Genomic DNA, 23,090 nt, shown 5'->3' on the forward strand with positions numbered 1-23,090 from the left:
AAATAAAACAATGGGCATAATAATGCAAATGTAGCATATTGATAGAGTTCCTAAAGGTAAATAATAAAAAATACCTTAAAAGAAATCCATGCAACTTGTGGTTGTTCAGTTATTCAATGGTAAATGTTGACAGTCAGTGAGATGCTTTCATAGTTTTTGAAATAATACACTTACATAACTAATATTTTAAACTTATTCTCTCTTTGTAGTTTGACCAAATATAAAACCAATGTCCAACTTCTTTTCAATCTCTATACTTCCCAGTGATAAAAGTTAAAATACAGATAAACCAACACCTCCTGCTATCTTTACTGTCATCTCTTCTCTTTAATATTTTAATTTCTGGGGATTAAACTCAAGGAGTAAGTAAAAGCAAATACTTTGAACATCAACTTCACATTAATGTAATATATACAGTAAGATACCTGAAAAAGTAAAACGTGAGGATAAAGGCCACATTTTGTACACCGAGTAAAAATGAATAGCCTTGAACTTTGGCATTTGTGGATTGTCAGCTTCAACAAACCTGGCATTTATAAGAAAGAGGAGGCTTCAACCACATTGAGATCTCTGCAGAACTCTTGAGGTCTCTGCAGAACTCCTGTGAAACCCTGTTGACATTCTTAGTAAAATCTTGGTGACAAGAAGCATAATTATGGGGAGGGTCTTCAGAGAAGTTGGGGGAATGGGGAGAAGTTGACCAATAGGTAATTAGACAGAAGGAATAAGTTTTGGTGTTCTATTGCACAGTAGGGTGACTAGAGCTAACAATAATGGGGGAGTGGGGTGAGAGAAGAATGGAGGAACTTTAGATTATGTAGATAGAGGGCAATGAGAGGGAGAAGGGGCAGGGGTATGAAAAATGGTGGAATGATACAGACATCATTACCTTATGTACATGTATGATTACACAAATAGTATGAATGTACATCATGCAAACCATAGATGAGAAAAGATGTACCTTAGTTGTGTACAATGACTCAAAATGCAGTCTGTAAAAATAATAATAATAATAATGAGTCTGCCCTGTTGTGGTTTTTGAGAGGTGGAAATGGCAACCCTCAGAGGAAGCAGGGTGGGTACTTCTGTCCAGACTCAGTGAGGGCGGGTTTTCAGTAGGCAGCCCAGCACTGAGGGTTTTTAGCAGCACACAGACCTGGTAAGAATGTAAACATTTCATTTGTGTTCTAGGTTCATAGACATTATTCTTTAGCTCTTATATGTTAGTGGGTTCTAATTTTTTTAAGGTTCACTGAATTTGGCTATAATTGTTAAATATGATTAATTAATTCTTATTTAACCAGTGTAACTCCAAGGGAGGAACTTGTTTTCCTGTTCTTTTGATCTATCATTTACTTTTTCGACATTGTCATGCCGTCCACAATTTCCTTGTATTTTACCTCATCTGCTCTCAATATCACCTTCTCCTCCACTTTCTTCCCCTGCATTTAATAAATACTCTTTTTTCTGATTTCCTTCATCCGAAAAAAAAAATAATGTATTATATGTTTCAAATAACTAGAAGAATGGATTTCAAATAGTCTTACAACAAAGAAATTGTAAGCATTTAAGGTATTGGTTCTGCTAATTACCTTAATTTGATGTACACTTTGTATACATGTATTGTAAGGCCCCCAAAAAAGAAACCCCAACTCTGTCCCATGGATCGACGGCAACCCCAATCAACCGCAGGAGGTGTCACTTGATGCAAACCGCAAGAGGTGTTTATTCCAGCGCACTGGGACCCAACTGGTGACTCATGCAGGAGTCCAGGAGTCGAGTCCCAAGCAAAAAATCTTGTAGGTTTATAAAGGCAGAGACCACACATCGGGAGGGGTCACACATGAAAGGGAAAAAAAGGAAAAAAGGGGAACAAAGCTGCCGGGAAATTCCAAAGGGGGTCTGGGTTTGCTGATAACATACAACATGTTTCACAATGTTTTACAACAGGGTGTAGATTCTGGTCAATAGTTTCTGGTAATCCTACTGTTTGAGCACTATCTGGCTATCTGGCTCAATTTACTCTTTTACTCTCTGTTTGGGGCTGTTTCCTAGAACAGCTTTAAGGGCTTTGTTCCCATTACTGGGAGGGAGACCTTAGGGAGTTGAGATAAAACAGACAGCTTAAAAAATGTCCATTCTTTCAGTATCAAAACATCATATTGTAACTCTTAAATACATACAATTAAAATAATTTAAAGAAAAATCAAGGAAATCCTATCCCAAGCCACAACATGAATGAATCCTGAGAACATTGTACCAAGTAAAATAAGTCAGTCTCAAAAGGAGAAATATGTATCATTCCACCCATATGAATTATCTATGGTAGTCAAAATAAGAGAAACAAAGTAGAGAAGTGGTACCAAAAACTGGGAGGAAGGTCAAGAGGGGATTAGTGTTTAGTGGGCATGAAGTGTCACTTTTGCAAGATGAAATTGTTGTACAGATTTGTTGCACAACAATATGAATATACTTAACAATAACTGACCTGTACACTCAAAAATAATTAATATATAAATTTAATGTTGTGTGGTCTTTTTTACCACAATGACAATAAAGAAAAACTATAAGATAATTTCTGACTATAATAAATACATATGCCCAATCAGCATATGAAGAGAAGTTCAAACTTAGTTACAAAGCACTGCAGAATAATATAAAAATTGGATATTATTTCATTTTAATTGATAGTTTATACTCCAAAAATATATACATTTATCAGATATTTGCTTATAAAATTATCCAATATTTTGTTTATGCTGAAATTTTTCATTTGCTCATTTTTGATGTAAACTCTCTGAAAGACAATTTAGTGATATGTAACAAAATCTTAAAAATATACCTACACTTTGACTTATAAGTTTAAAATATGGAAATATATTCTAAGTAGGTAACTATGTATTGCATAAAACTTTGGTAGAATGCTCAATACCAAAAATAAATAAAAAAACAAATTATTAAAGGATATGGAAAATAACATCCCCCAAGAAAAGAGAAATGACAACCTCTGGGGAGAAGAGAAGGACAGTGTGATGGGGGGCGGGGCAGGTGGAAGGCAAATATTAGGCCCTGGGCTATGGGCTTTCATCCTTTACTAAGGACAGTGGGTCTCAGGAGACAAAAGGTGAACAATTGGGCTCTGGATTTTTATCCCAATAACAATGAGTTTCAAGCTTTTACAACTGTTTCCCTGAGTTAGAATGAGTTTAGAGCTTTTATAGCTGTTTTCCTGAGTTATATTTTTAACCTGCACAACTAGTTTCCAGACTGCCCAGCCGGCAGGTCCCAAGTCTCTAATGATTAAGTTACACTAGACATTCTGCTATGATTAACTCTCATTAAGACCTATAAAAAAGTAGACTCCTCTTGTAACCAGTCGCCATTTTCCCCCCCTGAAAATGTGTCATTCTTCCACTGCTTAAAAAAGACAGCTTGCTGATCCAAAGTCTGCTCCCATTTTCAGTTATTTTTGCTTACAATTATGAGCTTATGTTTATGATCATTTGCATTTTATAGATGAGGATACAAAGACATTGAAGTTCAAACAGCTAGTAAAGGACTGCTCTAGAATAATAGTTTTCAGAGCTTTTGAGGAGGTTAAATACAGAGCTGAGGCATGAGATATCTGTGCATCAAAATAAGTCCTAGGAATGGTGATTCTGAATCCAGTGCAGGTGAGATTGGCCTATGAGCTTTAGGTGTTATGTTGCTCTGAAACAAAACCTTTAGAAATTGGCATTTGGATAAGCCAAAACCATGGGGAGAGTTTCAACATTTATATATCAGAATTGTTTTCCTATAGGTTATATGTCATTTCTAAAAATTTTAAATGTACCTTTAAGTGTGCTAACTAGGGATGGTGGTATCTCTATAGTGGCAGGGAAGGGAACAACATATAGAAAAATAAGGGACTCTATGAGGAGACCAAACTTTTCTAGGAAGTCCATAAGCACCAGAGTTTTAGCATATTTTATATTATTTAATCTTCAAAAATAAAATCAAAAAGAGATTTTAAAATTATGAGATAATAATTATCTGCATCATTGAGAGTTTAAAGGTTTATTTTGTCTCAAAAATGTTAAGAAATTTTTCCATTGCTAAAGTGCTATTAGATGATGGAGTTAGAATTGTTGTCAGAAAAATAAGCATTAGAATGAGTAACAACCCAAAATGTCTATCAGCTGATGAATGACTCAATAAAATGTGGTATATCCATTATAAAGATATGTCATTTGATAATTTAAAGGAATGAAGTACTAATACCTGAGTTAACCTTGAAAACGTTATGCTAAGTGAAAAAATCAGTCACAAAAGACTACATACTATATGATTGCATTTATATGAAAAATCTAGAATAGGAAAACATGTGGACACAGAAACTAGAGGGGCTGGGGGAAGTGAAGATTGGGAAATGGTTGCTAAAGAGCATGGAGTTTCCCATTGGTGTGGTGAAAATTTAGATACTGATGATGATTGCAAAATCCTGTATACATACTTTCTACTAAAACCCAATAAACTGTATTCTTTAAAATGATGAATTTTATTATATGTGATTTATAGCTCAATAATAAAAAAGAAACATGATTATGATATTGTGTTGGGTGCTTATGAATTAGTTTTATCTTTCAAAATTTCTGTGATATAGTTAAACTAACTTTTAAAATGAAAAGAAGAAAAGAAAAGTCAGACATAGGTCTAAATAGAACCAGCAGTACCGGTGACACACACATCATAACAAATTACCAGATGTGTTCTCAGCTAAAACTGGAAAGAAGGGATTATCACTACACAGGAAATGAGTTTCTGAGCAGCTGCTCTCTGTTGCCATGACAACTCAAAGGTCCTGACCTCCTTGAGATGCAGTACCAAGTAAAATCTACCAAATTCTTGCTGAAAAATGGATTCAGTCCTTCTTCAGTAACAATAATCAGTCAACAAGACAGTTCTCCCTAAAAGACTTGTGTCTCACCCCTTTGATGTTGCTGAGGACAATGGATAAGGTGGGACATGTCTTTTATTTAGTGAGTTGGGCAATGGTGATCTGTAGGTTCTTGAACATTATCTTGGTCTAGCATTGATGTGGGATCAAGGACAAGTTATGTGACTTCTGAACCTGTTTCCTAACTGGTTACATGGAGATAATCCCTGTAGGGAAAGTTGTTACAAGGAATCAGAGACAGGTTAGCATGCAAAGTGCTTAACACCTTGCCGGGCTTCAAGGGAGTGCTTAAAACTATGGCTGGTTCCATTACAGAATTTTATCCTTTCTTCCATTCCCTTGACAAATGTGCATTGGCTGCTGACTCTTTGCTGACCATAATTCTTAACACTGGGAATGCAGCAAAGAACAAAACATAAAATTTATGGTACTTACATATTGGTGGAGTAGACACACAACTAAGATTGAAAGGTATTATGTGTAGTGTATTAGGCAATGATTTTAGAGCTAAACAAAAATAAATAAATAAAAGGGAAGTATAGAGTATTAGTACAGTGAGCTGAATTTTAGTTTAGAGACTAAGAATGTCCTCACTGAAATGGGATTTTGAGTAAACACATGAAGGAAGAAAGCAAGGAGCCATGAAACTTTCCTGTGGAAAAGCATTTCAAAAGAAGCACAAATGGCCAATATTTATATGAGAAAAAAAGTTCAACATCTTTAGACATCAGGGAAATGCAAATCAAAACTACACGAAGACTACATCTCACTCCAGTCAGAATGGCTATCATCAAGTATACAAAAGTAAATAGTAAATGCTGGTGAGAATACCAGAGGAAAAAGTGACACTTACACACTGTTGGTAGGAGTGTATATTAGTACAAGACTATGGAATCTGTATGGAGGGGCCTTTTAAAAAGTAACAGTAGAACTACCATATGATCCAGATATACCACTCCTGAATGTGTACCCAAAGGGATTAAAATCAGTATACTACAGAAATACTTGAATATTCATGTTTATCCCAGTACAATTCACAATAACCAAGTCATGGAACCGGCCTAGGTGCCAATGAATGAATCGATAAAGAAAATGTGGTACATGTCCACATTTCAGGTGTAAAGAAATTGTGTCATTTGCAGAAAAATGGATGGAACTGGAGGTAATAATGGTAAGCAAAATAAGTTAGATTCAAAAAGAAATGTCTCATGTTTTCCCTCATATGGAATCTAGGGGGAAAGAAGAGGACATGAAAGAGAGGGAGACTATCAGAGAAGAGGAAAGAGGTTGATGAAAAGAAAGGAAGGGCAATGGGGGTTGGAGATGATGAAAGTATGTTGTTTGCATTAGAAATATGCCTCAGTGAAACCTATTATTCTGCATAATTAAAATGCACTAAGAAAAGACTATACCTGCAAAGAATGATAAGTACTCTAAAAACATTAACTCCCAACTAGGAACTGTTCTCCTTGAAACACTTCACCAGCTTATGGCCTGGAATTTCTCTTAAACACATAGCTTGTTTAAAATTTTCTTTTTAAAAATCATCCTACTTGATGGGAGAAAACATAAGTAACATGAGATAAAGATATTTTTCCATGATCTATTACAACATCAGTCCATAATTTTTTCTTATTCTACTTCTTGCAAATATAATTCAGAAGTGATTTTTGTCCAGTGTTTTATATTTCTTTCTCACCCCTCCATTTATTAGTTTTAAGTGACCTTATTCTATTCTTTTGGTTTTACTCTTTTCTGTTTGTCTTCTTTGTCATTTTTTACGCACAAAATCTTGGAGATATGGGTCTTCTTTACATAACACTAATACTTTTTTTTTTAAAGTAAAGCATGCAACTTTCTAGGGAATGTGATTTGGGAAATTTCTCTCTCCTCTTGAAATGAATTTGTAATGCGTATGGCAACTCAAATGTTTTTAAAACAGATGAAGCTTTTATTTTGTAATTTTAGGATAGCCATCAAAATGCAAATAGAAAGTCAACATTTTGAGATTCAATATCCATCAACTATTAATAACTGATGAAATCCTTTTTATAAAAGTCAGGTTTTGCTATGGAGAAAAAGAGGGGAGGTCACAATGCTGCCTAAAATGGGCAGACAGCCATGAAATCGTGTCCATTATATCATTAGACATCATTATTTCTGGTGTAATATTTTTTTCTGGAAACCAGCCACATCATCAACCACAGGATACCATAGTTTCTAATATTTAGCCTCACCAGCCATACTGGCCCCAGCCAAGTCCCCATCCTGGATCTCCCAACATCAATCTTACCCTATCGCTACCTACCTTTTTTGGAGAGGGCCTAATTTATGACTTAAACTAAGAATTTGAATTTGTATTCTTTTACTCAGGAAATCTCCGGTATGCCATCTAACCAATGATTCATCTGAGATCTTTCTTTGGGAAGTAGAAGGTTTGCAAATGATAAATAAGAAAGATAGTACTTTGCTTTTGCCTGGTTTCAGAGAACTCTCAGGCTGCCTTCACACTTGATAGGTGGTTTGAAGTATAGGTGCTGAATTCTGTCTTTCAGTACTACAATTTTCACTGAAGTGCAACACATTTTATATTTGTAGGCCAATAGACTTCTGAGAGGTTTCAATAGGCATATAATTTAATATAATATAATATAATAGCATATAATATAATAGCAAAGAATTTGGATGTCAACCACAAGATGGCTAAGGACATGAACATGCATCACGCTCATTTGAAGGTGTCTGGGTAAAATTGAAATTGATTACTGGTCTTGGAGATCAGGAACAGGTCCTTGTTTCCTAGTGTTGAAGATTAAACACCTGAGAAACATCAAGGCAAGCACAGAAAGCAAGTTTTATTTAAGAAAAGGACAGAGATAGACTTCTCTGAAGAGAAGAGGCCCCAGAGCTGGGTGTCCCCAGGAGGGAGTGTGTCTTGCTCTTTTATAGACACCAAAACCCCTCTGTTAATTATTGCCTTCTTTGTTCTCTTGTATGTGCCTAAGAGCAGGGACATGGGGGTTAATTGTTAGCAACCCAGAGTGCCTAGGAGCACAATTGCAGAGGTTAACAACCCCTTTTCCTCTGTTTGATAACCAGCGATATCCAGTCCTCATCCTCTCTCAACCCCCATCATTCATTGTCTATGCTGAGGCAGGGCTGCAGGCAGATTGCTGTTTGCAAAGAAAGCATGTTGGGGGGTCAGCATAGTAGGCCCATTTTATAGAAGTATTCTCTTAACCTTGTGTTCCCACCATTCTCATCTATCTGTCCCCTTACAAAATGATGGCCCCTGTGGAAGGAGCCTTCCTCAAATGTTTGCTCAGTCCCTGGGTCCAGAAAATGCAAGGTGCCTTGATATCAGAGGTTGGACAGTGGATGCTGACGATTCAACTTCAACAAGGTTTCTGTGTAATCAATGTTCAAGTTTTATGGCCATGTGCTACACTGTCATTCCCTTCTTACTGGATATTCTGTTCAAGGACCTTCCTGCTCTTCCAAGACTCCACTGATTCATCCTTTCTCATGACTTTTATTCCTTCATTTCTTTTATTCTTCAACCCCTATGAATTTCTACAAGCCTCTCACCATTTCCAAATTCCAAATTCTCAAGTGCACCTTTCTACTCTGTATGGTTACTAGCTTTTAAAATGTAAAAGCCTGCACATGAATTTATTTTCTATTTTATAATTAATGAATACTCTATTGTCTTTTTAGCTATTTTATAGTGCATTATAGTTATGCATGATATTGGGGTTCATTTTTGACATAATTATACCAGCATGGAATATAATTTACCTTAATTCAGTTTTTGATTATATTCTATCACTAATGTCATTATGAAAATGAAAATGTATTTTCAACATTTTTCAAATGTCTCAATAAATTCAGTGAAAATGTCTCAGTTTAAGAAAACACACATTTTATTTCTGGGAAAGAGTCAAAGATTGCCTTCCTTCATGCAAAATAGCAGTCTGTTGCTGCTAGAAACAGACTTTATAGTGCTTTCTGCAGAAAAAATGACTTGTTTTCTATTTAGACCACTGCTTCTCAATCTGTCTGCTCAGATCAAGCACCTGGGGAGCTTTAAAAACACTGATGCCTAAGTCTTACCCTCAGATTGATTTAATTAATCTGGACTGAGGCCAGGAGTTTTGAGTTTTTGTAAACTCTAATGTACAGCCAAGATATAAGCCAATGATCTAATCCCTTTTTACCCAATCTCTTGAATTATAGAGAAACAGCTAGTCATCTCATAACCTACGTAGTCTGTATTTTAAAACAAACTCTAGAACCATCGCGCTTGGAGGTCCTGCGGATCTGTCTCTTGCTTCAACAGTGTTTGGACGGAACAGACCCGGGGACTCCCTTTTCTTCTACTTCCAATCGCCTTCCAATCTGATCTCCATTTACAATCTCTGGGACCACCTTCTCACCCACCTCCTGATTCCAGGACCAGCTAACTCCGTGTTTTGTGGTTAGCTCCTTATTGACGACCAACCATGGCCTCCCAGATTCGTCAGAATTATTCTACCGAGGTGGAGGCTGCTGTCAACCGCCTTGTCAATTTACATCTGCAGGCCTCCTACACCTACCTCTCTCTGGGCTACTATTTTGACCGTGACGATGTGGCTCTGGAGGGCGTGGGCCACTTCTTCCGCGAGTTGGCCGAGGAAAAGCGCAGGCCTCCGAGAGTCTCCTGAAGATGCAAAACCAACGCGGTGGCCGTGCCCTCTTCCAGGACGTGCAGAAACTTTCTCAAGATGAGTGGGGCAACACCCAGGGTGCCATGGAAGCTGCCTTGGCCCTGGAGAAGAACCTGAACCAAGCCATTTTGGATCTTCATGCCTTGGGCTCTACCCGCACAGACCCACATCTCTGTGACTTTCTGGAGAACCACTTCCTTGATGAGGAGGTGAAGCTGATCAAGAAGATAGGAGACCACTTGACTAATCTCCACCGTCTGGCAGGCCCCCAGGCTGGCCTGGGCGAGTATCTCTTCGAAAGACTCACCCTCAAGCATGACTAGAAGGCCTGGAGCAGTGTGGCCTTAGATGGGGCTCCTTTGCATATCCTGGCATCAGAGCTTTGACCTGAGCCTCTCTCTCTCTCTAACCCCTAGGCAGCTTTGTAACCACCATGGAGCCCCTCCTAAACCTTGGACCAAATGAAAATAAAGCTTTTTCCAGCAAAAAAAAATAAATAAATAAAATAAAACAAACTCTACCCTATCACATGGTTACTCTTGCTTCGATTGGTTAATTCAAATAGCAATTTTTCAATGTCTCATTGACTTGTAACAGCAGATACTCAGAGAAATGCTTTAGGGCATCAGATTTGTCTTAAGGTTGGGAGAAGAGATACATATATGCTTCAGTATTTTTTTTCCTCTATGGAACAGAAGGAAGGCAAAAGATAACTCTGCTAACCCATCCAGATTGTTCTCCAGAAAGGTTTAATTTATGCTTATGCAGCAGAAAAATTGCTACCAGATGGAACCACTTACGTACAGAACAATAATACTACCACTAGCTATTTATGAAACACCTATTTTAAAAATTAACTTTCAAATGTTCAAAGAAACTCAGTGGGAAAATGATGTTTAGCAGTCTAATTTAAATCTCCCTAAGACAGTCTTGGTTCTAAATTTCAAACTCGTTCTTCAAACAGTCTCTGTAGGATATTCAGTAACAGAATTCCTTATAATCATAGATCTTAAAATTATATATCTTTTGACTCTAACATAATATTACTCTTCCAATGTTTGGTCCCCAGATTGGCAACATCAGAATCTACCAGAAATTTTTTAGAATTTTGTATATTCAGTACTGCCTCTAAGTACTAAATTAGAAACAGTGGATGCAGAGCCCAGCAAGCTATGTTTTAATAAACCTTTTATTCAGATTCATAATAGATTTGAGAATCAATGATATAGAAGATGTAGGCATTTATACTTGTGCACCAGCTCCAGAGAACTTTTAAACTTGTTACTGTCTCTAAACCCGAATTCAAATAGACTTGTAAAGAAAACCCTTAAAGGGGCCAGGGCCATAAGATCACTGCATAAGAATTTGAGTATTTTTCAACCTCAGGTCTTTGTGTCTTAATCACTTTACAAGTAAACAGTCAAAGCTATGCTTCAACTTTTCTTTTATCTCAACTTACAATAGTGTTGTTTTTGATATAAACATCTACATAGAATTCTTTTAAAAAATTACTATGGCAGAAAGGAGATTCCTGACAGCCTGCTCCTTCTGGGACTTTGTATCTATTTTTCTATCAACAATACTCTCCACTTTATTTTTATGCATTTATTTGTTTATTTATTTATTCATTTATTTTTACTCTTCACTTTATATTCCAAATGTATTACCTTTCCTTCCTCCTAAGAAATATCTCAAGGGAAGTTTAATGCTCAAATCTAATGAGTAAGTTTTCTATTTCTTTCGACTCTCTTTTTTTCCTTTATCTTCTGCTTCATGCATCTCATATCATCTCCTTTCTCCCTGTGATTTTTCATATAATTGACTTCTTATTCCTTTTCCTAACAGGAAGTTTCCCTTCTTCCCAGGATTCTCTTTTATAGAGAACCTACTTTATGCATGCACAGAAAATACCTTTACCTTAGTTAGTCCAGATTTCTTAGAAAACAGATTGCAGCAAAACTTACATTCTGATGTTTTATTGAGGGTAGAGTGGAGGTAAGTGTAAAATATCATGGAAGTAAGATGCGAGAGAGGGGAGGAACTGAGACAAAAAAGAAAATATATACAAAAGAAAAAAATGCAACACACTGTTTTATCACACGGAACACAGCTTCATAAGAAAAGGTAGCTATTTGCTTGATCACATGGGTCAATCCCTGAGAGTTACATGAAGACATTGCACCTCAAAAGAGTATATAGAAAGAAGAAAATGAGCAGGGTTTATCATACCGAACCTTCTTGCTTGTTGCATCATTCAGGTCCAAGCTTGCCTCACAGAAGATTAACATCTGAAATCTCCAGGTTGTGTTAGTGAGCTTCTCTAGCTTCTCTAGACTCCCCTATTGATGATGCAGGACATCATCTAAATGAGAAAGGGGTATGAGTAGCAATAGCTTCCATAGGTTATAGGACTTCGGAGTCTGAGTTGTGGTGAGTCCACATGGAGGCCTGGGGTCACCCTGGGAGGCCAAGAGAGATGAAAGTGTTAGGAGATATTGGTGTGAAAATTCCAGATGAGGTATCCAGGTCCAAGAGAGTTTGGAGAAGTACATAAACTTGGTTAGTCAATTGTACCCTTCTAAACTACTTGCACGATTTGCATAGCATTGTTTAGTAGCTACTCAACCATGCATGGGTGAGCAGGGGAGGACAGTGAAGGGCAACAGAAAACCACAGGGAGCCTAATCTGACAGATAAACACCTGGAAGATGCAGGCTTGATATGTTAAAACCTCCTCCAGTCATAGTTTCTTCTTAAGAAAAAGCTGCTTGGAAATCATACCACACCCTACCAGGTGGCCTGAACCCTTCCTTATCACTGAAACTATTTCATCCCCTATCACTCTGATTGACAAAATGTCAAAAACCTCACAAAGAAAACTTGATGGGATTGATTCAAAGGGTAATAAACTGATTAAGGGGGCAAAATTTTAGACAAAAACAGGGAAACTCAATTTCCTCAAACACTCCAACTCCTCTTGGAGGTGGTCCATGCAATACCTATGCTCTCAGTCAAAAGTCAGAAAGTAGACTTGGGCAGGACTCTGGAAACTTCCCTGGGACTCCCAATTAAACTGGAAGGCAGGAGGGACACACCATCACTCTCCTCTGTGAGAAGATTCACTCTTGCTCTTGAGAATGTCCCCTTTCCCTTTCCTATCCTTTCTAATAAACTCATGCCTGGAACTCTGAATGATATGTCTAAAATCTTTCTGACCTCATTGCAAGAAGTGGGATGAAGGGTGGGGGTGAGGGTACCATGCATTTCAGTTTCCAGGAAGACCCTAGCCCTGTAAAAACATGAAAATTGTAATGTACAAAGCTGCTCTCCCTGCCCTTTCCGTTGGAGCCATTTCCCGGCCTCCCAACTACTGTCAGTCTGTGAACATCCTAGCTAGCTATTGGTTCATCGGTCAGCTTGCAAGTATCCTTCTCCATTATTGGTCCCTTGTTAGCCCGGCAGAATTCAACTGCTTCACGGTAGCTACCCCGCCATCTTTTTCTCTTGCTTTTCTCTCCTACACACTTGCTTACTTTCTCCTCCTCGCTTTCCACTTTCTCTAGTATGCGCCCTTTCTCTTTCCTTTTCTTTTCCTCTCATTTTCTCTCTTACCCTGCAGGGAGACACTCTGTTTTCTTAATAAACTCCCTTATGTGATTTCCCGTGTCCAGCGTGGTTTCCATGGGATTCCTTACAAAAGTGACAATCCAATCCTTGACAACTGTAACCTCTTATAAAGTTCTAAATAATTTTTTGACTGCTCTTTTACCTGATTTTGAAGGTAAAATATATTTGCCACCTTCTGTTTTATCAGAACTCCAGATTTCCATCATCATGAACAAGCATTTAGTCTCTTGTTTGAATGGGAGGGTGAATCAAAACTTTATTCCTGAGGAATCTAAGCCCTTTTTACAGATACTGGCAGAGTTTTTCAAGGTCTACAGACTTTGAGAGTAAGAGAATTCTTGATATATCAAAGCCAACTGATGACTGAATGGGACTAGCCTAAGGTTATCTTCTAGTATTCTTTCCTTAAAGCACCTGGCTGCATTGAAGAGCAGAGAAAATGAATGAAATCTGGAAGGCCCCATTTCACAAAACCAGCTACTTGAGTAAGGGCAGTATTCACATTTCAATGTAACATACTATTCAACACCTCCTCAGATTGTTGCCAAGGAAGACTTCAATGATGTCAGGAAACATAGAACTATGTAAAAATGATGCTCTTACATCTTTGTGGAAGAATAGACAGTTTATTTTTGTGCGTAGTATGAGTGGAGAGCAAAAAAAATGTAAATAAGGAAGAGGAAGGAAGCTGGTCTATATATATCATTTGGAAAAGCCATTGTATAAGTCTTATTCTATAAATGCTTCATAAAGTGTTCATTGTTTACTCATTTAAGTTCCTAATAAACTTATGAAGTAAGTTCCATTATCATTTTCTTTTTACAGATAAGAAAACTTGGTGACTTTGAACAATTGAGTTAATGTTTTTATGTCTCAGTTTTGTTATCTAAAGTTAACTATATAACAGTGAAGCAATAAAATGTCCTTATTCTTTGGAAATTCTGTCAGGAAGAAAACAGTAGCAAATATTTCATTTTCATTTTCATAGAACATACTAGGTGTTACAATGAAAGTTTCAGCCAGGCACGGTGGCTGAAATCCTAGCCAGTTGGGAGGTTGAGGCAGGAGGATCACAAATTTGAGGCCAGCTTCAGCAACTTAGAGAGGCGCTAAGTAACTTACCATGACCCTATCTCAAAGCAAAATTAAAAAGGGCTGGGGATGTGGCTCAGTGGTAAAATACCTCTGAGTTCAAGCCCCAGTACAAGAAAAACGAAAAGTTTTAAAATTAGGGCTGGGGCTGTAGCTCAGAGGTAAAGTGCTTACCCAGCAAGTGTGAAGCCCAGGGATGGATTCCCAGCCCTGCCCCCATAAAAGTTTCAGAATTATCACAAATCAGAAAAATATCCCTGCCAGAGTTTAGCTTTTATAAGATGTACAAATGATAAAGGAGGATCTGTGCCCCTGTTGTGACATAATTAACTATTCTCCATTCATAAAACAATGCTAAAGTAAAACTTGTGTTTTACAACTGAAATATTAGCAAATCTGTTGTAAAAATGTATATAATTCCAAAAATAAGTTCTTGAACTACAGAGAAAAATAAGTTTACAGATAATGAAAATGATACATATTTACAGCAATAAGAATAAAGTGTTTTATGAGTTGAACTTGTTGATATCACCACTGAGATTCATTTCTTGGGGAAAAGCTAAAATCTATTTTCTCCAAAGAACTAACTCTGGTAGAAAATCAAGTTACAGAGACAATAATGATAATGTTGGGAAAATATCTCATCTGAAAGACTCAGTGGGAAAGAAAACCATCCCTCTGGCTGTTGGCAGATTGTGTTAAGCAGTGGACCATGATATAGAACAATAACCTTCTACCATGCACCAAGTATGCAGTTCAGAAACTGCCACACTGAAAATTCCCAGTGAGCCCAAGAGACATTAGTGGGAACTTAATGAGCAACAAATTTCCTAAATAGGTATGTGTCTGTCATTCAGGGTAGAATTACCAGTACATTCTGCAAAAGGTTGTATCTGGCCTCCAACTCCATTTCACATGATATTTTCCCCGGGAAAATGCTATTGGCTTGCTTAGTGAACTTCCAAGAGAGGCTATCAAAGATTTCTGAATCAGTGATCTATATTGTTCTAGGTGGGAATTAGAAGTTTTTGTGCTGTCAACTCACCTTTGGTTTGAGCCTCTTAACTGATGATCTTGGTACCTGTTAAGGTTTAGATATGTGGTGTTCCCCAAAAGCTTCTGTATAAGACAATGCCTGAGAGTTTAGAGGTGAAATGATTAGGTTATGGTAGTAAGCCAATCAGTGAATGAATCCCCTGATAGGGATTAAATAAATGGTAACTGAAGGCTGGTAGGGTGTGGCTGGAGGAGGTGGATCCCTGGGGGCATGCCTTTGGAGTACATATTTTGTTCTTGTTGAACAGAGATCTCTCTCTCTCTCTCTGCTTCCTGTTGTAAAGCCTTGAGCAACTTCACTCTGACACACTCTTCTGCCATGATGTTCTGCCTGGCCTCAGTCTCTGAGGAACGGAGCCAGCTATCTACAGACTGAGAGCTCTAAAACCATGAACCCCCAAATAAGCTTTTCCTCCTTGTTCTTGTCAGGTCTTTAGGTCACAGCAGCCAAACAGCTGAGTAAAACAGTAACCCCACCACTTTGCTCTTGTCATTTATCTCAATGTGCTAAAGTCAACTTACTATACACTCCCTACTTTGACAGGACTTTGTTTGAAGCTAATTCAGTGTCTATAAGGGGCAGGACAAAACACCCCAAGAGGTTAGTAACCTCAAGAAGCAACTGTCGACCAATGACAGCTAGGCCATAGGTTCCTAGTGGGATTGAGTATTAATTGCTCTCAGTAACAACTACCTTATTAACATAGCCTTCATGGCCTCCTCCCTTCCTCTTTTTACTTCCCTTTCCCCTAAATGTTAGCTTTCCCTTGGTACTTTGGGCATTGTGACTTCTCAGAGAAGATGAAACTAATTAGATGTCCTCTCAAGGGAATTTAAGAAGTGCCCAAGTGTGATTCTTCAAGTCATTAATGCCATTCTATTTCATTTCTACAATTTTGTTTCCTCTATGAAATGATTCCTCAGTGATGGAGAAGAATGGCTCCCCTGTGGTGTAGCACATGTGATTTCAGGTAGAGATGAGGAAGGGGAAGATATCATTTACAAAGGCTCCTCATAGAAAAGCCCTAATTAATTAAGCAGTGACATCTGACTGGCCTCCTCTGTGTACTCTGCATGGGATGCCATGAGAAATAGCACTTCAAGAAGACATAATCCACAGGATATACCCTGCCCACAGCACTCCATTGCTGTTAGGAAATGGCATTCCTAAATAAAATTAAAGGAAAATGCCAGAACCTTTTTATTTCCTGGGCATTATTAATGTGAGCTTGATAATTATTGACAGGCAGTCAGAATATTGTTTATGTTTTTTGCTCTCTGAGCATTTTCTAATTATGAATAATAATTCCATTAATCATGCACTCGAAGCAAGCAAATTATCCAGCAGAGCATCACAATTAGTTGTATCAAAGAGCTTTTCCAAGAAGCCTCCATTTGGCTTTTTTTTTTTTTTTTTAATATCTTCCCCACTTGAAGCTCCCCTCAGTTACCTTCAGGAGATCAGGAGTGAATAATTTGACTCCAGCCTGAAAAGAATCTACTAGTAGATGCCTTTATGAAAAAATCAACATCCTTTGAAAGAACCGGATGCTGTTCATTATTTGAGTTTTATGTGAGCATTCTGACTTGGCAGACATACTCTGTAAATGACCAACAGGGAATGCTGACAGTGAACATTTTCTCCCTTTTCTAAAGTTTGCAAAGGATGGGTCCTTCCTTAGCAGCTGCTTTGGGTTCCTGACATTCATGCTTATCCCAGCTACCAGCTGGACCTCCCTGATGTATTTAGACATCCTGATCCTGGAAATAAGCATCTCACTATCAAAATTATCCTCAATCCACTGAGCAAAAGAAAGTTGTTATTAAATGTACACAGACAGCCCTCCCAACCTTCATATATTTGTAAACAATTATTTTCTTTTTTTGTAACAGGGATTGAATCCAGGGGCACTTTATCACTGAACCACATTACAGCTCTTTCTGATTTTTTATTTTGAGACAGGGTCTCAGTAAGTTGCTTAGAGCCTCACTAAGTTGCTGAGGCTGGCCCTGAATTTGCCATCTTCCTGTTTCAGCCTCCCAAGTTGCTGGGATTATAGGCATGCACTAATGAGCCTGGAAACAATTTTTTTTAATAATTTCTTCCCTTCCTTCCCTGAAAACTTTTGTTGGCATTTTGTGAACGTTATCAGTATGAAAATGGAGTCATTAACATCAAACTCTAACAAAATGAAGGCAGAAGGCCAGGGAGGAGATGCTCGTAGAGAAGTGGCTCTTGCACACATATGCCTATGAGATAAGAACTATCCAAATGATTCCTCAAAATTTCAGTACTCCAGATAACTGCTTGGATAAGGAAACTTGCTTGGTAATGGCTATCTCCACAATGAGCTCGTGCCAACTTCTGCAACAAGTCCTTGTAACCAATGCTCTTTGTTTCCAGATAGCTTACATGGATGTCTTATTTTTCAAAGCTTCTCCTTTGGGCTGGGGATATAGCTCAGTTGGTAGAGTGCTTGCCTCACAAGCATAAGGCCCTGGATTCAATCCCCAGCACCACAAAAAAAAAAAAAAAAAATCTCTCCTTTGCCCCAACCCCTTTGAATATACCTGTGGTCTGGCGTGGTAGGATTGCAATCGCCTACTATTGTCAAGAAAATTCTTTGCTTTGGAGAGTCAGTCTCTATGTTGCTCATTTCCTTGACTCCCTTGCGGTAACACATCTTGCTCCCAATTATTGCTGTATTGTGCTGGACAGGAAGATAGCTTTCTGGAGATGCCACTGGAAACACAGGTCCCAGAAAATCATTGCCTAATCCATTTTTTCACATGTAGTATTTCTTCTTCTTTAATATTGTTTTATTTGTATTTTTTGTTACAACTAGGGATTTTAATCCTTCTTTCATAAAGGAAAAAATAAACAAATGCATTGATTTCAAAACCTGTCAGAACCACCAGCAAGACCAAGTGACAAAAAAGCTATTTATACTGACATGAAGTGAGGGCAAGATGATAAACCATTTTAATTATTCATTCTATTAAACATGACATTTACTTTGGTTCACTTGGGCAGCAGGTATTTTTCTACATTCTGTACTTTTTGATGTGGGGTGAAAAGGTAATGGGAAGATATAAGAATGAAGGTAGTTTCCTTTGTTAGGGAATTCACACATCATAAGACCAAAAGGAAGCTGGGATGTGACCCAGAATCTAGTCAAGTAGCACAATGACTGAAGCTGTACGTGAACCATATTGGCTTTTTGAACACCTGAACATCCTGGGTATTCAAATGTTATTTGGCTTCATAGAAGTGGCTGAAGTGTATCAAATGAGGCCCCATAAAACACTTATAAAACCTATAAGATTGACAAAATAGTTGGAGGTACAGAAATTGAATGCGTAACCCGTTGTGGGATCCCGGGTTATGCACAGCTTAGATCTCTTTTCAAGAAGAAACTTGCTGTTCAATGGAAGGGGTGCAGTCGGTGGACAGCTTCCAGCAGTATCACCTTCAGGATCCATGACAGCTTCCAGCCCACTTTGGGGGCCTCCAACAAGCAAACTTAGTTCCCCATTTCCTTCTGGGTTAGCTGTGAGCCAGATTGAGATTGGCATCACAGCCTGAGGCTCACTGTCCAATCCCGTTCCCTTCCCTGTTACTTTCTCAGGAATTACCCCACAGCAAACTTGTGCTCATAACTCTGTTTTCCAAAGGACCCACCCTGACCCCTGTACACCAGTAACTAATTTTTTGTTGTTATTGTTGTTGTTGTTTTGGTTCCAGGGATTAAACCCAGGGGTATTTAACCACTAAGCTACATCCCTAGTCCTTTTTATTTTTTATTTTGAGACAGGGTCTCACTAAATTGCTTAGGGCCTTGCTAAGTTATTGAGGCTGGCTTTGAACTTGCAATCTTCCTGTTTCAGCCTTCTGAGCTGCTGGGATTACAGGCATGTGCCACCATGGCCAGCTAGTAGTAACTAATTTTAAGAAAAGTAGAAATTATTTAAATCCAGGTCAGAGGTTTTTAAATGTCCTCAAAATTCTTTACTCCTAATACATTTTATTTCCTTAGGAAAAGAAATTGTGTTCTTTTGGGCAAGTCAATAAATCAGTGTAAATGTCTTTTGGGGGAGTCTCAATTGGCACTCATAACGAGGAGCTTTGAGAAGGGATGGCACAAGTGTAAGCAGTTGTGGTATGCCTTGTCTCTGGAGAAATTAAAATCAATAACAAAGACACTTAAAGGTTTGTATTCTTTCTACCCTCACCATGTGTCCAGTAATTTTAAACAATGCAGTGATAAAACAGTTTTCCTTGTCAGGGAGAATGTTTTCATACCCCTGATTCTGTGCCTTGATATACTGCTGCAAACTGGTTAGATAATAAATGTGAAATGGTCTTTCTTTGACCTGCTTGTAACCATGAAAGCTCAACTTCTCCTTTTTCTGGTACTTTAATATAATATTGAGCAAATCATTTAGGATTTAAAATTTTGTCTACTTCAATTTAAAATTCTAACAATATAAGTATTATCTTAAATAGCTTACATTTACCATTGAATTTTTTATGTCTAAAGATGACTGGCGTGTTTGATGTTATGATCTATTTCTTTTCTCCTCCTCCCTTCAATTAGTTTTGTGTGAGTGTATGTTCATGCGTGTGTGTTGGTGGTGTGTCTGAGTCTGTAATATTCCCTATACCTCACTGCCACACATGAGTTCCTTCAGGTTTGGAGACAGAAGGAGAGTCAAGTGAGATGCTCATATATAACTGCTTCCTTTTACAAGCAGGTGTCCCACACTGATTTACTCTAATTTTGCCTGTTGTAGGTGGTTGGGTGATAATCAGGATAAGCTTTGCCCTGAATTGCTCCATCACCAAGTACTTCTGCAAAGCAGGAATGAAGTATCATTTTTCTGGTCCTCTGCCAATATTCCATATTCTCAAACTCTTCTCTGGATAGAGTATTCCAAGGTTTGGCCAGCCAGTGGTTTGGGAAATCCTGGAGCCCTTCTTGGAGACGTGAGAACGGATGCTGTTCCTTTTCCAAGGACTGTGGAAAACTGGAATTGGATGATGTAACCTTCATATTTTTGCTAGCTCTATTCCACCATGATTGCTTAAACTTTCTGGTCTCAACTACTGCTGGAGAATTTCCACCTTAAAATATCACTAGATCAGAAATTGTCATCAGCCTTTCTATTCATGATGCCATCAAACTTCAGAGAATGCCTGTCAAACTACGCCCCTGCCAGGACTTTTAATAACTCTTCTTGGGCTGTGGCAACAGGTCACCCAGATGAACAAGTATGAATGGATATTTCAGTGGGAACTTGCAGACTCAGCCAAAATACATGTATTACTATTACTCTTACCGCTTGGATTTAGGAGGGATTTGGAGAAAGAAGAAAGGAAACTTTATTTGGGAACTTACGTGCTCCCCAAATCTTTCAAGCATGACTCTCTTTTCTCCTGATTTTAGATCTCTGCCAATTCTGGTATGGGAGGGTGTGTGATGATAGTCTAATGATTCTGTTGCCTCCAAACTCCTTTAAGAAGATGGTTTTCATACAAAATCCCTCGTGGGATTAAACAGCTTCCTAGGGTTTTGTTGTTGTTGTCATTGTTTATCAATTGTGTTTTAGTCAGCTTTTTTGCTGCTGTGACTAAATGACCTGACCAGCACAAAAGTAGAGTAGGAAGAGTTTGAGTGCTCACGGTTTTAGATAGGTGACTCCATTCCTCTGGGCTCCACGTGAGACAGGAACAATATGGCAGAAGAGTGTGACAGAGGGAAGCAGCTTACATAGTGATAAGGGAGCAGAGAAAGAGACTCCACTGGCCAGATACAAATATATACCCCCATAGCCATGCCCCCAATTCCCACCTCCTCCAGCCACACCCTACCACTTCAGTTACCACTCAGTTAATCCCTATCAGATTAAGTCACTGATTGGGTTAAGACTCTCACAACCCAATAATTTCTCCTCAGAACCTTCTTGCATTGTCTCACACATGAGTTTTTGGGGGACACCACATCTAAACCATAACAAATTGTTTTTCTTTGTAGTCAAGCCTGGTCTAATAGGGATAATCCCACTCATACCCTATCACTCTAGTTTCTCATACATAAAATGGGAGATTCGAAAATAATCTTTAAAAGTTTATTTCATTTTCAATAATGCATGAATTGGGAATCTCTTACCAAAACCAGGATTAGATCACTTCATTTCTGTAAACCTCATTTATTTATTCATCAAACATTGATCAAATCCTAGTGATGACTTTATGACTCATCTCTACACCATTTGTTTACATGTGTCTCTCCTCTACTGTACCATGAAAACCTCAATGGTAGCAGAATTATATTCATATTATTCTTATGTTCCTACCATGTAATGGACCCCCAATAAATCTTGTTTGAAAGAAGATGTTTTCAATGTAAATTGCAGGTAACTGACTGTCAGAGTGGTTTGTGGATAGAATAGTATCAATGAATAAACCAATGTTTGTTATTCCCTTCCTCAGAGTCTGGCACTATGCATGATTCTACAAGATCAAGGGGAAGCAGAAGACCAAGTTCTTGACCTAATGAAACACAAACTCTAACTGGGAAAGTAAGATGAAACTAAGGAAGACACAGATGTGTCTTAACACACAAGCTGTAGACTATTTCCTAAGAAACATATGAGCAGGAGATAAAGAAAAATACACTTCCAGCCACATGCTCTTACAACTACTATAATATAGTAGAATTTGAAATAATTATTCTTTCACTGAAAATGGAGGAGTAAACATTTATAGCTGAGTATTATAACTATAAATTACATATATTATTAATATATAAAACAATATATATTAATATTATATATATATCTGAGTATTTATATCAAAATTAATTATGAGTTGGCGCATCTCGGTGAGGCACTAGAATTTGTAATTCAGGCCCAGAATTATTTATTTCCTTATTTCCTTGGGTAAGTTAATGCTTTCTGTATCCCAGCTTCCTCATGTGTAAAATGGGGATAATACAATTTTCCTCATAGATTCATTGTGAACATGAAATAAGTAGATACAAGAATTTGGCTTTTCACATATCTACTGTCACTGTCTGCTGTCATTAATACCAAGTATATCACATTGAGTTTGTAAAAACACTAATGAAGAATTTGTAACAATCTTAAACAGCTAATAATCAGTCACTGACAGCAAACACCCATATTTATTTACGCACAACTTATAAGGACAATGAAAGTTTGTGACAGGTAATCTTGAAATATGATGATTCTGGGAATGATACTATGGATGAATCTGAGTGATCATCTCTTCTTTCTGGAATTATTGAGACTTGTAAATAACTTTAAAAAATAATAACTGTAAATGAATCTTGCTTTTAATTGCTTGGCATTATATGCCTATAGATTATAATTCTTTCAAGCTACAGTCACATATAGACTAAACATGGGGATTTTAAGTTTTGCTCCTATAACAGCTGTACAAAACAATGTAATGTCACTTCCTTTCCAGGTCATACCCCTAAGGTTTACCACTTGAGGGACAAATGTGTATTTAGGCATACTGCTGACTTCAGGGAGATACCCAAAAAAGTAATTTGTGCTAGCTTCTCAGGGTCCCTCAATTAGATGGAACCTTGGCAATATCAGAATTTTATGGGAAATGTAGAGTATTCTGGGTGAGGAGAGGA

The 23,090-nt window shown here is 37.8% G+C and overlaps 1 long non-coding RNA gene and 1 pseudogene across 2 annotated transcripts in view; both read left to right on the forward strand.

The window, feature by feature from the left end:
* LOC306650734 overlaps window positions 1-23,090 on the forward strand; it is a 1,184,502-nt gene that overhangs the window by 141,651 nt on the left and 1,019,761 nt on the right. The gene's annotated exons all lie outside the window — the stretch shown is intronic.
* LOC306651821 (ferritin light chain-like) lies at window positions 9,237-10,113 on the forward strand (annotated as a pseudogene). Its single transcript has one exon. The product of its transcript is annotated as a ferritin light chain-like (transcript).

This window comes from Sciurus vulgaris (genome assembly GCF_902686455.1).
Source record: "Sciurus vulgaris genome assembly, chromosome: X".
NCBI lineage: Eukaryota > Metazoa > Chordata > Mammalia > Rodentia > Sciuridae > Sciurus > Sciurus vulgaris.